Raw genomic sequence first — 14,484 nt, forward strand, 5'->3', positions numbered from 1 at the left:
ATACATACCATACCCATTATGAACTCTTCTCCCAGCGTTTTCCCCATCATTCCCTCAGTTCCAGTCACATGGGCCTCTTTGCTGACCCTTCAACATAATAGACATGTTTCTCCCTCAGGGCCTTTGCACATATGCACTGGTCACTGCCACAGAGGCCTTCTTCAGATAGTGTCATGGCTCAGTTCCTCATCTCTTTCAAATCTTACTCAAATGTCACCTTATCTGACCACTTTACTTAAAATTATACACGCATATCCCTGGGGAGCCTGGGTGGTTCAGTTGGTTAAGCATCCAACTCTTGGTTTCGGCTCAGGTCATGATCTCACGATTCAGGAGATCGAGCCCTGTGTTGGTCTCTACACTGATAACACCCCTGACCCACTCTCTCTCCCTCTCTCTCTCTCAAAATAGATATAAACTTCAAAAAAAAATTGTATACATCCTCAACCAATCCCCCTAACTCCCTAGCCTTCTTTCCTCCTTTTGTATTTCTTCAAGGTACTTATCACCAACATACTATAAAATTTATATATTTATTTAAAAATTTGTGTTTAATTATTTTTGAGAGAGAGCACAAGCTAGGGAGGGGCAGAGAGAGACAGACAGATAGACAGACAGAATTCAAAGCAGGCTGGAAGCGCTGAGCTATCAGCACAGAGCCAGATGTGGAGCTCAAACTCAAGATCAGCTATCAGATCATGACCTGAGCTGAAGTTGGTCGCTTAACTGACTGAGCCCCAGGTGCCCCTATAAAATGTATTTTTTAGTCTATTTTTCCCATCCATAATGTGCTCCATGAAGACAAAGATTTTTTCCATTTTATCCACCACTGTTAAGCTCCTAGACTGTTACCTGGCAAACAGTAGGTGCTCAATAAATACCTGAATTGGTGTTGAACTCTCCTCTTGGGGAATTTCAAGCTTTGTAAACCCACCTTAGCTAGAGACCAGCTTCCCCGTGTTCCACGTACAGGGTGTGCCAGCATCAGACATACATCTGCTCTGGGTGTCAAGCTATTTTGACAAAACTGAAGTTGAAAATGTCAGACCCCCGCTCCCAGCCCATTTTACAGCCAATACATGGAAACCAAGTAAGTAAAGAAAAGAGAGAAGAAAGGGCAAAGGTGGGAAGAAGATCCGGTGGCAACATCTCCAGGGGGAGAAAGGTCCAGGTCATTTCCTTCAGTGAGGCCAGATGGCCATCCCCTGCTCCCACAGGCGTCCGCTCAGGGGGCTCTGACACAGCCGTGAAGTGAGCACAGGTAGGCCCTTCCCTCTGCCTATAACCCTCGAGGCCCACATGCCTTCTGTTTCCTTTGTCAAGCTCTTCCCTGCTTTTGCCCTTGCTGAGCCTTCTGCCTGGATTATCTTCTCAGCTTCTAGAGTGGCTGCTCCAACTTATCTTTCAAATATCGGCTTAGATGACATCACTTCAAAGAAACCCAGGCCCTGCACTCATAGGTATTTTCCCGTCCTCGCCCTCACCCCTGTTCCTAGTTACAGGCTTGCTGAGTGCCTCCCATGCCATAAACAGGTCTACCTGCTAGGGATGCAGCAGTGAATAAACAGGACAAAAATCCTTCCCATCATGGAGCACACATCCCCGTGGCAGACAGGGACCACAAGCAAGCTAAACACATACAATATATACTATCTCAGAGAGTCACAAATGCCATGGAGGAAAAGGAAGCAGGGAAGGAGGATAGAGAATGTGGAGGAAGGGAGGAAAAGAGGTTGAAATTTAACCAGGTGTCCACCTTGAGAAGGTGACAGGTGACAGTGTCTGAGAAAAGAGCCTTCCAGGCCTAAGACAGTGAGAAGTGGGGGTGTCCCTGGATTGATTGAGGAACAGCACGGAGGCTGAGTAAGCCGTGGGTTATGCGGTCAGAGGAGAATGGAGGGGGCCTTCCAGGTCAAGGTAAGAACTCTGGCTTTCACCCTGAGTGAGGTGGGAGCTGCTAGAGGGTTTTGAGCAGGAGTTCTGAGATCTGACTTAAATTTCATTTCAACAGGGGCTGGCTGCTCTGCCTGCTTCCCTCATGGCTTATCAGTTCTTCTAATTATTACATTTGTTTTCTATTTCCTCTTTGCCTCCCCCAATGCCCCCAACCCATTAGAATGCAGTAAACAATCCAAGCCCAGAAACTGACTTGTTTACCCATCATTCCACTAAGCCCGGTGCCAGGCACACTGCAGGGCTCGATAAATACTGAATGAATAAATGCCAAATGTATGATGGCTCTGTCCTAAGTGTCTCAACATCCGGCCCCTCAGCCCTTAGAGATCAGAGAATGAAGACCACAGGAGCAGACTCGCCAGCTAATGACATTTTGTCATTCCACTCTCAATATGCTTAAGACCCTAAAAGCAATCAGGTGTGGCAAAAAGTGTGTGTCACCCAAGTCTAGTCCTCTACAGAGCTCTGCTTTGCCGAATGTTTCCAGTACTGAAAATCTACCATGCAGGACTGGTGGTAAGGCTTTGAGACCCATCTTCCAGCTCAAGTCCACAGAGGAGAGTCACTGAGGCAGGCATTCCAACCACTGATGAACTCTGGGCATTCTGGAGTCAACCAGCCATACTCTTCCTTTAACTGGAAGGGGTCCCCAAGGTCAGGGGTCAAGCCCAAGGCTAAAAACCCAAAAACCATGAGCTTCGGAGTCTATAACCACAGCCGAACCCCTTCTCAGCTCCATAAATAACAGGGGAGACGTCCCAAGAACAAGGGGTTAGAATAGGAAAGGTGTCTACAGCAGGTATGACAGGCTCTCCAGGGGGTCTACACAACTTAAGAAGCACAAGCATGCCACCACTGTAAAATGATAACTGCAATGTCACACACCTGAGGGATTTGTGGGGCTAAACCAGGTCAGTACACACAAAGCCTTCAGCAGTGCCCAGCTCACCAAGTGCTTGATGAATGCTAGCCACACTAACTACTACCTAGGGAGAGTGGCTGCCACCAGCACCTCCTTGCTGCTCCCCAACCCCAGGTCCCTAGAGGCCCCGAAGCACTCTGGTGTTTGGCTGGGTGGTAACCACAGTAGCCCAAGAGTAGTAATCCTATCATTAGTCAGATTTCTCCCTATCCCCCTGGAGTGACATGAGGAGGGACAGGAGATCATCTGGAAAATGCTTTGAATTCCTTAGGAATCAAGGAATCCTAACACTTCAATGCAATATTCATTCATTCACTGAACACTTACTGAGCACCTATGTGCCAGACATTTCACTAAGTGCTAGAGACACAGACAGTTAAGACAAGTCTTCCCCAGGGATTAAGGACCGTCTACTTACAAGACAGCCAAGTGAACAATGACAACCCATGGTGATCAGTGCCACAGGACATGGTGGAAGTTCAGGCCTGCAAGGTGGGGGAGATGATTAGATACGAAACTCCAAGGAGTGGTCCAGCAAAGAAAGAGGCATCTGTGACAGGGAATGGTATTCAGGCAGTGAGGACAGCACAAAGCAGAGACAGAGGTAAAGAGTTGGGGGTGGCAGAAGTGGCAAGCAGCTGAGTTTCACTGGAGCTGGGGAAGAGATGGAAGTGGGGAGTAGGAGAGATAAGGCAGGAGAGCCAGGCAGGAAAGCCAGGCGGGAGTCAGCCCAAAAGGCCTTGAAGGCTGTGATAAAGAATGTTAGTTTTAGCCTGAGGGCAATGAGGAGCCACTGATGGATAATCAAATAGGTTATTTTTTTTAAGGCTTTCCCAACTGCTCAAGTGATATTTTCTCTCTGGTGTTATTTGCTTCTGTGTGAAGATAAAAAAAACAGCAATAATGCAAAAACCATTTCTGGGCTGTGATCACTTATCAGTGACCTGTCTTGTGCAAACAACAACAACAAACCAAAAACCCTGTTCAGAAAAAGAAGTATCTACATGTAATGGATGCCCTCTCAGCTTTTGTAATTACACAAACGTGCAAAGCCCATACCCGAGCCATGCTTGCTCACTGTCAGCACGTCAGGCTTTGGTGCCAGATGTGAGGGTTTTCTGGGAAGTGAGCAGTCAAGACAGCAACAGTTTCGGAGGATGACCAGAAAAAGATGAAAGGCCAAGCCCAAAGCCAGTAGGACCAAAAGACCAAACTTGTCCTGAAACTTTTAGGAAGTGAAACAAGAAGGGTGGTAGTCGTCTTGTGTACATAAAAGTCTCTGCAGGAGGAAGTAACACCCCACAAAGCAGGGCTGGCAGCCTTCCTCAGACACAGGCCCCAAGGAGGCAACTGCCTAGAGTCAAGGCACCCATCCACAATAACAGTCCTTACACAAATTGCCTTATCTAATCCACACTCACACCACTGTTGGGGGGCGGTGGCGGGGTGCGGGGGAGATGGGGAGAAGGTGATGGTCAGTATTATCTTAGAGCTGAAGCGAAGGAGGACGAGCCTAAGTAAGTTGTCCAGGTCACACTACCAGGAAGCTGCTGAGCTGGGGTCGGAACTCAGGGTCGACTGATGGGGAGTCGGGGAGTGCTTCTGTCCTTACACCTGTGAGCCCTTCCAGTTGCCCAGGGTGAAGCCTCTCAACAGATACTCAACCCATACTCAACAGATCGTCTCTCCACAACCTCTGAGGGGTCTGATTCTTCGAGAACTATTGAAGTTACTCTCCATTACAGTTTTTAAGAGGTTGGAGGGAGCTGGTGGGCTTAACTCAGGACAGGGAGCCAGATGCTCTGAGCTCTGCTCATGTTCCCACCATCTGTGACAAGAAGCCTCATCTCGAATCCTCGCTTAGAAGGATGGAGATACGGTCACAATATTAAGTTTCTATGAATTCAGTGGAACTGGGAGAACAGATCATAGAGTTAAAAAAAAAAAGGTACTACAGTAATTATATCACAGCTTTCTTCAGAAGCATGTGGAAACCTTCACGCGTTCATTAAGTTTTGTTAACACTCAGGAGTGGATAGGAAGGCAGCAGGTTCCTCTTGTGCTGTTGGGGAAACTGAGGCAGAACTGGAGCAAGTGAATGTCTGCAAAGGAGAAAGGCTCAGACTCACAGAGTCTAGTCCTCCAGCCATCAAATGACCTCACCATCTCCCAAGCAAGATGTGCTCTCCGCAGCCAAGAAGCCAAGGGACCTGCACTTTTCTCAGAGAGACAGAGACCCTTCCCTTGAGAATATTCTTCAAGAATCCAGGGCCAAAAGATTTCCCAAAGTGTCACGTGCTTCTTCTCTTTTTTCCAAAAGGAATGCAGCTCAACCACTCTTAAGAGAGGGTCTGAATATTCCTAAATTATCTTCATGAATGGCGTGTTTTGTGTCTCACGGTTCTAACAATCAGGAAAAACTTCCACTTCTGTCCCAAAAGGTAAGCACTTATAGCAAGAGCCTGCAGGACTGTTTCACCCTAAATATGTGAATCAAATGCCCCTTATGAAGATTAGACGCAAAGTAATAAGACTACACTGTACCTGGTTGTGAATAAACAGAAGGGCAGCTAATGATATTAAATAGCCCTTACACCCCAACCTTGGTCCAGCCTCTTTTGTCTCTGCACTCTGCAGGTCCCTGGAAGCCTGGGTAAGAACCCTGGCTCTGCCTATACTACAGGACTGACCTGACCATGTGTGATTCAACCTCACTGTGCCTTAGTTTCCTTGTGGATAAAATGGGGATATCAACAACAGCTACTTTAAAAGGGTTGTTGTGAAGTTTGCATGTGGTATTGTATGCAAAGTGTTTAGCAGTGTCTGGTGCGCAGTAGGAACTCAATAACCAGTAGCTGGCATTTCGTCAATATTTTTAACATGATTACAGGTGTCCCCAGATAACCTGTCCATGAAGCGCCAACGGACAGATCAAGCCCAAGCCTAGCGTGGGGCAGAGGCGCAGGGCCGGTTCTTTATTTATTTATTTATTTATTTTTTCTGTTTGAACCTTGGTAAAGAGATAAGGCCCTGAATGACAGGGAGGCCTCGGAATGTGAAGGGGGCAACGAGGACCCGAAGAGGAGTTTCCCGTCTGGTCAAGTGCGGGCTCCTTGGGGCCTCAGTCTCTCCGGAGGACGCCCGAGGAGGGGGCTGCGGGCTAGAGAGGCTGGGATTGAGGCCGGTGGCCAAGTGGGCGCGAATGAATGAACCTGCAGTCCTTCTGCCTCGTCGGGGCTTGGGAAGCTACTCTCGCCCCCCTAGTGCCCCGTCCTCTCCGTGACCTCTGACCCCACAAACCTCCTCATCTCAGACCACCGCCTCCCCGCCCCACTCCTTCTCCTGCCTCGCCGGACTCCCTTCTTCCTCACCCGAAGGTCCGAACGGCTCCCGGCGCAACGGCGCGGCTCGGATCGCCAGCAAAATGTCCGCGGCCTCGTCCTCCCTCTCCCCCGGTGCGTCCGTCCGTACCGCCGGCCGCTCGGAGCCCCGCGGCTGTCACCTGCCGGGCGGAAGTGAGCTGCCCGCGCGCGGGCACTTCCGGTGGACGCACGGCCTGGGGGCGGGGTCAAGGGTACAACCCCGGCGGGGGTGGTGCCTGAGGGGCGGGGCCAGGAGGGGGCGAGGAAAACGGAATTAACCCCTCCCCAGCCGTGGCGCTGCCTAGCCACTGCCTTCCGTGGAGCGCTAAAAGCAGGAGCCCCCGAAATCAGTTAAGTTGCTTAAGGTGATGGACATGGAGAAGGTCGTACAGACAGACTTTAAGGGCCATCTCTTTCTTTTGTGTTACAGACGGGAAATCTCAGGCTCTCAGAAAGGCAAGGTTTTGCTCAAGACCGCTTACCTTATGGATGGAAAAGTCAAAACCAGAGCTGTAATACTAGTCTGGCGCTTACTGCACTTCTGTGCAGCCCTTTAGAAATTCCGACTGCAAGGGTAAACCCACACACCTCCAAGGAACTTTTATCCAAGAGGAACTTCATAATGTCCCTTTTTCCCTTTTCCTGAGACTGCCAGGACATCAATTCCTATTATCACCTCACTCTCGCCTCTGGTACTTTCTCCTCATAGATAATTTCGGATCATCCCCTTTAAAACAATATTTCGTGGCTGCTCTTTAAAAAGGTTTTACTGGCAATGAGTTTAACTATGACAAGCTCGTATTCTGACTCTAACGGTATTTTCTTTTTGACACGATAGTGATTTGACTAGTTCTCTTCGGGCACACTTGTAATCGAGTATGAGTGCCACCTATCAAAGGAGTTTCAGCAAAGACAATAAAGGTTTATAAAATAAAGTGTAGGCTGAGTAAAGAACACTTTTTTTAAGTTGCTTATTACTGCTATATGAGGCTGTTAATGTTAAAACAGTTATGCAGGAGTGCCTGGGTGGTTCAGTGGGTTCAGCGTCCTCTAATTTCTGCTTGGGGTTCTCTCCTTCTCTCCTTCTCTCGCTGCCCCTTCCATGCTCACTTGCTCTCAAATATAAATATATAAACTTTAAAATAAAACAAAATAGTCATGTTGAAACACTAGTCAGTTAATATGAGTTAGAAGTCTAAAGTAACATTTTCCATTTCTTGTATGTAAAAGGTGACTTTACTGCTTCCTCAGTAGTAGTACTTTTACAGGAAAAGTAAAGAACATCTTGTTTTTGTGTGTTTGGTGGGGGAAGTATTTCAATTATGAACTACAAATATATATAACTGCTAAGTGTTATTTCTAATGTCTTAAACCACTCAGATTAGCTAAAGATATATTTGTGTTCTTTTTGAGTACTTGCATAAGTTTTTCTAAAAAATATAAATACAGGGGCACTGAGGTAGCTTAGCTGATTAAGCGTCCAACTTCAGCTCAGGTTATGATCTCACAGTTCGTGGGTTCGAGCCCCACATCGGGCTCTGTGCTGACAGCTAGCTCAAAGCCCGGAGCCTGCTTCAGATTCTGTGTCTCCCTCTTTCTCTGACCCTCTCCTGCTCGTGTTCTCTCTGTGTCTCTCAAAAAAAATAACATTAAAAATTAAAAATATATAATTATACATTTAGTGAGCACTTCATATATGTAAGGCACTATCTTTACCTGCATTGCAGCATTAAACAAGTGACTTTGGTTTCACACTTCTTACATTATTCACCTAAGTGTTAGAAAACATTTCTTTTAAATACATCACTAATGTATCACCAGGTTATAAACCACATGCATGTATTTCACCAGAAAATAAGAAGAGGAATTACTTACATCCTCTAGATTGTATCAGTAAAATGTTTGCATTTGAAAAATGTGTTAACTTCAGAGGAAGGATGAAGTCAAATGTTAACCTAATGAAAAATTTTTGCTAAGTGAAAATATGAAAACCTGAACAATAGCAATGTTTGTTTGCTTTGCCTTTACTTACATTTTTCACATGCTTAAATATTAGATATTAAAAAGCCAAACAATCATGGGTTCCTCTACACCTCAGCTGGCATGATTTCTTAAGGTTTGTTCAACCTTTGTTTTGCTTACCTTTGTGTCATGTAGCCTGATTAACAAGGTGATAGTAAAAGACATGTTAAAATTTAAAAAATTTTTTAAACGTTTTTATTTTTAAGAGAGAGAGAGAGAGAGACAGCGCGAGCAGGGGAGGGTCAGAGAGAGAGGGAGACACAGGATCTGAAGACAGGCTCCAGGCTCTGAGCTGTCAGCACAGAGCCCAACGCAGGTCTCGAACCCACAAACCGTGAGATCATGACCTGAGCCAAAGTCAGATGTTCAACTTACTGAGCCATCCAGGCACCGCTAAAATTCTTTTTTAAAGTAATCTCTACATGCAGTATGGGGCTTGAACTCACAACCCAGAGATCAAGAATCATGTGCTCTTGTTGGAGTGAGCACTGGGTGTTATATGGAACCAATCTGACAATAAACTTTTTATAAAAGAAAAAAATCATAAAAAAACCCCACAAATATTTATTTATTTATTTAGGGAGAAAGAGAGCATGAGTGGGGGAGAGGGGCAGAGTGACACAGAGAGAGAGAGAGAGAGAGAGAGAGAGAGAGAGAGAGAGATACTCAGCCGACTGAGCCACCCAGGAGCCCACACAAATTCTTATGATCCATTCCTATCATTTACTAAGTGATCTAATTACCAATTTTTACATTCTCCAGTATATTAAAAAATATTTATTTTTTCACTGAACAAATAGGAGGGTAAGAGGCATAGAGCTCAAACTTTATTTGCAATGGAAGTATGAGGTAAATATAAGGTTGTTAAGTACGACCACAGGTCCACTAATAGTTCATGAGATACAAAAAATATCAGGTTCCTAAGAAATCAGGCAAATATCTATAGCTTTGTTGCTTCTAGCCAAGGAATAGTTTAAAAGTAAGTCATCAGCACATGAACTGCATATAACCCCAACCTTTTTTTAATGTTTATTTATTTTTGAGAGAGAGAGACCACACAAGCAGGGAAGGGCAGAGAAAGAGAGGGAGACACAGAATCCGAAGCAGGCTCTAGGCTCTGAGCTGTCGACCCCATAAACCGTGAGATCATGACCTGAACTGAAGTAGAGCCCTGTGTCAGACTGTTGACAGCTCAGAGCCTGGAGCTTGATTTGGATTCCGTGTGTATGTCTCTATGCCCTTCCCCTAGTAGTGCCCTTCCCCTTGTAGTGTGTGTCTCTATGCCCTTCCCCTAGTAGTGCCCTTCCCCTTGTAGTGTGTGTCTCTATGCCCTTCCCCTAGTAGGGGGCGCCTGGATGGCTCAGTCGGTTAAGCATCTGACTTCAGTTCAGGTCATGATCTCATGTTCGTGGGTTCGAGCCCTGCATCGGGCTCTGTGCTGACAGCTCAGAGCCTGGAGCCTGCTTCTGATTCTGTGTCTGTCATAAGTAAGCATATGGGCACCCGGGTGGCTCAGTCAGTTGGGCCTCTGACTTTGGCTCCAGTCATGGTCTTGTGGTTCGGGTTTCAAGCCCTGCATCGGGCTCTCTGCTGACAGCTGGAGTCTGCTTTGGATTCTGTGTCTCCCTCTCTCTCTCTGTCCCTCCCCTGCTCTACTCAGTGTGTCTCTCTCTCAAAAATAAATAAATATTTAAAACATAAATAAACATTTTTAAAAAGATTATTAAAAATTTGTTTAATGTTTATTTATTTTTGAGAGAGAGAGAGACAGAGTATGAGCATGGGAGGGGCAGAGACAGAGGGAAACACAGAATCCGAAGCAGGCTCCAGGCTCCGAGCTGTCAGGACAGGGCCTGACATGACGTGCGGCTTGAACTCACCAACAGCAAGATTGTTGACCTGAGTCGAAGTCAGATGCTCAACCTACTGAGCCACCCAGGTGCCCCTTCCCCATACTTTTTGAATGTGATTTTTCCCCATCTGGTATAAGGAAATGGATTGTAGAACTCTGCTGAGTTAAAAGGCTCACTATGCCGAAGGTGGTTGTTACCAACATTTTTTCCTAAGTCACTGGCAAGACTGAGCTCTCTCTCAGTCCCTATCTTACTGATTTTAAGAAGAAAGTTGTCATAATTGAGATTTACTAAGAAGTAGAAGGGACACACAATGTTCTAGTTTGCATATTATGATTACTGAGAAATCCATTGTCTACAACATAGCATCTCTAGCTATCCTTCCGTTAGCAATAGACAGCCCTGCAAGAACAGACATATCTCATGGACTAGACGTGAGTCTTGGGCTTTTTGCATTCTTCTTCTTTTTTTTAATGTTTACTTTTGAGAGAGAGAGCAAGTATGAGCGGGGAGTGGGGTGGGTGGAGGGGAGAACAGGGAGGAGGACAGAGGATCAGAACTGGGCTCTGGGGGCGCCTGGGTGGCTCAGTCGGTTAAGCATCTGACTTCAGTTCAGGTCATGATCTCATGTTCATGGGTTCGAGCCCCGCATCAGGCTCTGTGCTGACAGCTCAGAGCCTGGAGCCTGCTTCTGATTCTGTGTCTCCCTCTCTCTCTGCCCCTCCCCGCTCATGCTCTGTCTCTCTCTGTCTCAAAAATAAATAAAACATTAAAAAAATTTTTTAATAAAAAAAAAAAAGAAGTGGGCTCTGGGCTAAGAGCAACAATCTCGACACGTGACTCTAACTCACAAACTGTGAGATCATGACCTGAGCCAAAGTCAGCTGCTCAACTGACTGCGCCACCCAGTCGCCCTGGGCTTTTTGCATTCTTAACTTTAAAAACCTACCTCTGTAGGCAATAACCTTTAAAGAAATTATATAGCTTTTCCAATTTAATTTGGAGGCATTTCATAGAAGCTTCAATTTCTCTAGTCCAGTGGATCACACAAAGATTGAAAATTGAATGGTAATATCGTGTTTCATGAGTTCATGGTTGTTGGTGGCTGTTCCTCTTTATGTGTTACATTTCACATGTACTTTGTAATATTCTTCAGTAATTAATGTAATTTAAAAGAAATGAGGGATTTGATATACTGTGATGATAAAACATAGCAAAGAAAAAAACCCACACAGCTTTGTTTTAGAAAAAATGTTTTACTGGGTAACCACTATCTGCATTGTAGAGAGATGGAAATTCACTAGGAAGAAAAAGAAGAGTAAAAGTCATGGGCAGTCTCACTGTGCTGAGACAATCACTTTCAATATTCTGGTGAATATCCTTCTAGACTTCATACATCAGTTGGTATTTATTTTTGGTTTTATTTTTTTATTTTAGAGAGGGAGGGGGTGCAAGCAGGGAAGAGGGACAGAGGAGTAGGAGAGAAAGACTCTTAAACAGGCACCACACTCTGCGCAAAGCCCAACGTGGGGCTCAATCCCATAACGCTGCAATCCTGGCCTGAGCCAAAATCAAGAGTTGGACTCTCAACTGACTGAGCCACTCAGGGGCCCCTCAGCTGGTATTTTTTTAAGTTGAAGTAAATTTAGTTAATGGGGTTGTACCAGTGTCAGTTTCTTGCTTTTGATATTATACTGTCATTTAGTATTTTTATATCATTTTATACCATTTAGTATTTTTAACTCACTGATATACATAAATATAAATATGTTTCTACATGGGCTTTCTAATTCCTGTATAGTATTCCACCACATGAATGGTATTACTGTTCTCAAAAACAATCCCCTACAGTGGTATATTTAGGTTGCCACCAATCTATTAATATTATAAACTTAATAAACCAGTCTGCACAGCCTCGTCTGTATGTCCCATCTAAGATAGATATTACTGTTGTAATAGTTATTATAGTTTTGTATGTCTAATCAGCCTCAAGTCCTTTTTATTTTTTTAATAAAAAAATTTTTTTAATGTTTTTTTATTTATTTTTGAGAGACAGAGAGAGAGAGCATGAGCAGGGGAGGGTCAGAGAGAGAGAGACACATAGAATCCGAAGCAGGCTCCAGTCTCTGAGCTAGCTGTCAGCACAGAGCCCGACGCAGGACTCGAACCCACGAACTGTGAGATAATGACCTGAGCTGAAGCCGGATGCTTAACCAACTGAGCCACCCAGGCACCCCACAAGTCCTTTTTATAAATTTTATTTTGAAATAGTTATAGATTTACAGGATATTGCAAAAATAGTACATATAGTCCCATGTACCCTTTACCCCGCTTCCCTCAACAGTGACATGTGATATCTTGACAGTATAATATCAAAAGCAAGAAACTGGTACTGGCACAATCCCACTGTTAAATCCTTTTATGAAGTAGGCAGGGGACAAATAGAATAATTTTATATGTATGTCCCATGTTCCACATGCTACGCACAGCTGTCTAGAGGAACCACCTTCCCCTGATGATAAATGTTGACAAATGCTGTCAGCCTCACTGGAAAACAAAATTTCACTGGAAATGTAACATGGAAAGAGAAGAATTATCCAGCAAAACAAACCAGCGACCTAAAGGTACCAAGCTGGAAAGCATATGTGAAAGTGTCAAGTTAATGGTCTTCCAGAAGTCACAGTGTCAGCTTGTTCAGGAAGGACATCCTGAGGAAGGTGGCATCTGTGGTAGGCCTTGCCCAATGAGAACAGAGCTGCACAGGCTGAGGTGGAAGGAAAAGGCAATCCAGGGACAATAGCAGGAAGGCAAGGGAGGTAGGAAGGCGAGGGAGCCAGGCATCTGGGTCCATAAGAAAGCATTTCAGGGGCACCTGGATGGCTCAGTCGGTTGGGTGTCCAACTTTAGGCTTAGTCATGAGCTCACAGTTCATGGGTTTGAGCCCCATGTCAGGCTCTGTGCTGACAGCTCAGAGCCTGGAACCTGCTTCAGATTCTGTGTCTCCCTCTCTCTCTGCACCCCCACTCCCCCACTCATGCTCTGTCTCTCTCAAAAGTAGGCAAACATTAAAAAAAAATTTTTTTTAAAGAAAGCATTTCACAAGTCCCTACTCTGAACCAGGCCCTGGGCTGGGTGTTGGACAGTCACATGGATGAGGCAAAGGCCTGGCCCTTGCTAAACCTACAGTCTGTCTGCAATGGTGACAGAGCATTAGACCCAAATGCCATTGGTGCGGTGATAGGGGATGTCTTAGGGGCTATTGGGTGTCCAGAGCAGGAACTGAAACTCCCTGGAGTTGGGGGGACAGGGGAAGCCTGGACAAGTGGAGGGCATTTAATCTGGAACTGCGGAACAATGAATGTTTGTGGGGAATCTGCGGGGCTCCAGGTGCTATGTAGAGGGTCTCATTTGCTACTCACATCAGCCCCATCTTATCTGCGGGCAGGAGACGATGTAACTCCAATAGCTTAAGTCAAACAATGTGTGAATTGCTGGGTTAAGGGCAGAGCCCTAGAGCCCCAGGATATGTGCTTTTATGAGCCCCACTTGTTCACCTAAAATATATTTGTCACTCCTACCTGAGCCAGCCAGCAATAGGGGGCTACAACACCAACAAGAGATAGCACACCTCTCCTTAGGCTACTGTTGAGTGTGGGAGAAAGACAGATAAAGGGGCAATTATAACACAGCCCAGAAGGACCAGAGACGTACAGGAGATTCAGGCAGCAAACTCACCCTGGGAAAGTCAGGGAAGACTTCCTGGAAGAGGTGATGCCCTATAAAGAATGATATTACTACTATCAATAGCTGCCATGAACTAGGCACTGTGGTAGGCTCTTCCAAGTATTAACTCACTTCTCTCCCCACAATTTGAGGTTCCATGGCTGTCCCCAGGTAAAACTAAGAAAACAGGCTAGGGGGCATACTTCCCTGTGGGTCTGGGCCTCTTCTCCCACAGCTTGGCCTGACAGCTAAAAATATAGTACTAATAAGAAGAGGCACAGCTAAATGTCAAAGGCTGAATAATTATAGCTTGCAGAGGTAAAAGCTGGAAGCAGGGAAGGGGGCGCCTCTCGGGGATTCCCCTCTTCACCCCTACCACAGAACTAAGCTGGCCACTCTTCCTGAGTTACACTCACCATCAAAGACTGACAGCTGTGGCTAGAACAGTCACACCTGCACCTTATGCATCTCACCCGGCCACCAGAGACCCCAGGCCCAGAAGGAGCCCCTTACTTCAGGAGGGTGGAGCAGATCCATTGATGGCCAAACCCACAGGCAGAGAGAACGGACTTCTCCCAACAAATACACCTACCGGGACGCCTGGGTGGCTCAGTCAGTTGGGTGTCTGACTTCAGCTCAGGTTATG

At 45.8% G+C, this 14,484-nt stretch overlaps 1 protein-coding gene and 1 long non-coding RNA gene across 5 annotated transcripts in view; one reads left to right on the forward strand and one right to left on the reverse strand.

Moving 5' to 3' along the window:
- Window positions 1-6,408, reverse strand: part of AP1B1 (adaptor related protein complex 1 subunit beta 1) — a 54,723-nt gene extending 48,315 nt beyond the window's left edge. For all 4 annotated transcript variants that reach the window (XM_029921505.1, XM_029921504.1, XM_029921503.1 and 1 more), the window contains exon 1: window positions 6,250-6,408. The gene's annotated coding sequence lies outside the window, so the exon portion shown is untranslated. The remainder of the gene's footprint in view (window positions 1-6,249) is intronic.
- Window positions 6,409-6,505: 97 nt separating this feature from the next.
- LOC115277347 lies at window positions 6,506-7,194 on the forward strand. Its single transcript, XR_003902384.1, has 2 exons — window positions 6,506-6,590; window positions 6,671-7,194. It is a non-coding gene; the product is annotated as an uncharacterized LOC115277347 (long non-coding RNA).
- The last annotated feature ends 7,290 nt before the right edge of the window (window positions 7,195-14,484 follow it).

The sequence above is a fragment of the Suricata suricatta genome, chromosome 14, assembly GCF_006229205.1.
Source record: "Suricata suricatta isolate VVHF042 chromosome 14, meerkat_22Aug2017_6uvM2_HiC, whole genome shotgun sequence".
Taxonomy (NCBI): Eukaryota; Metazoa; Chordata; class Mammalia; order Carnivora; family Herpestidae; genus Suricata; species Suricata suricatta.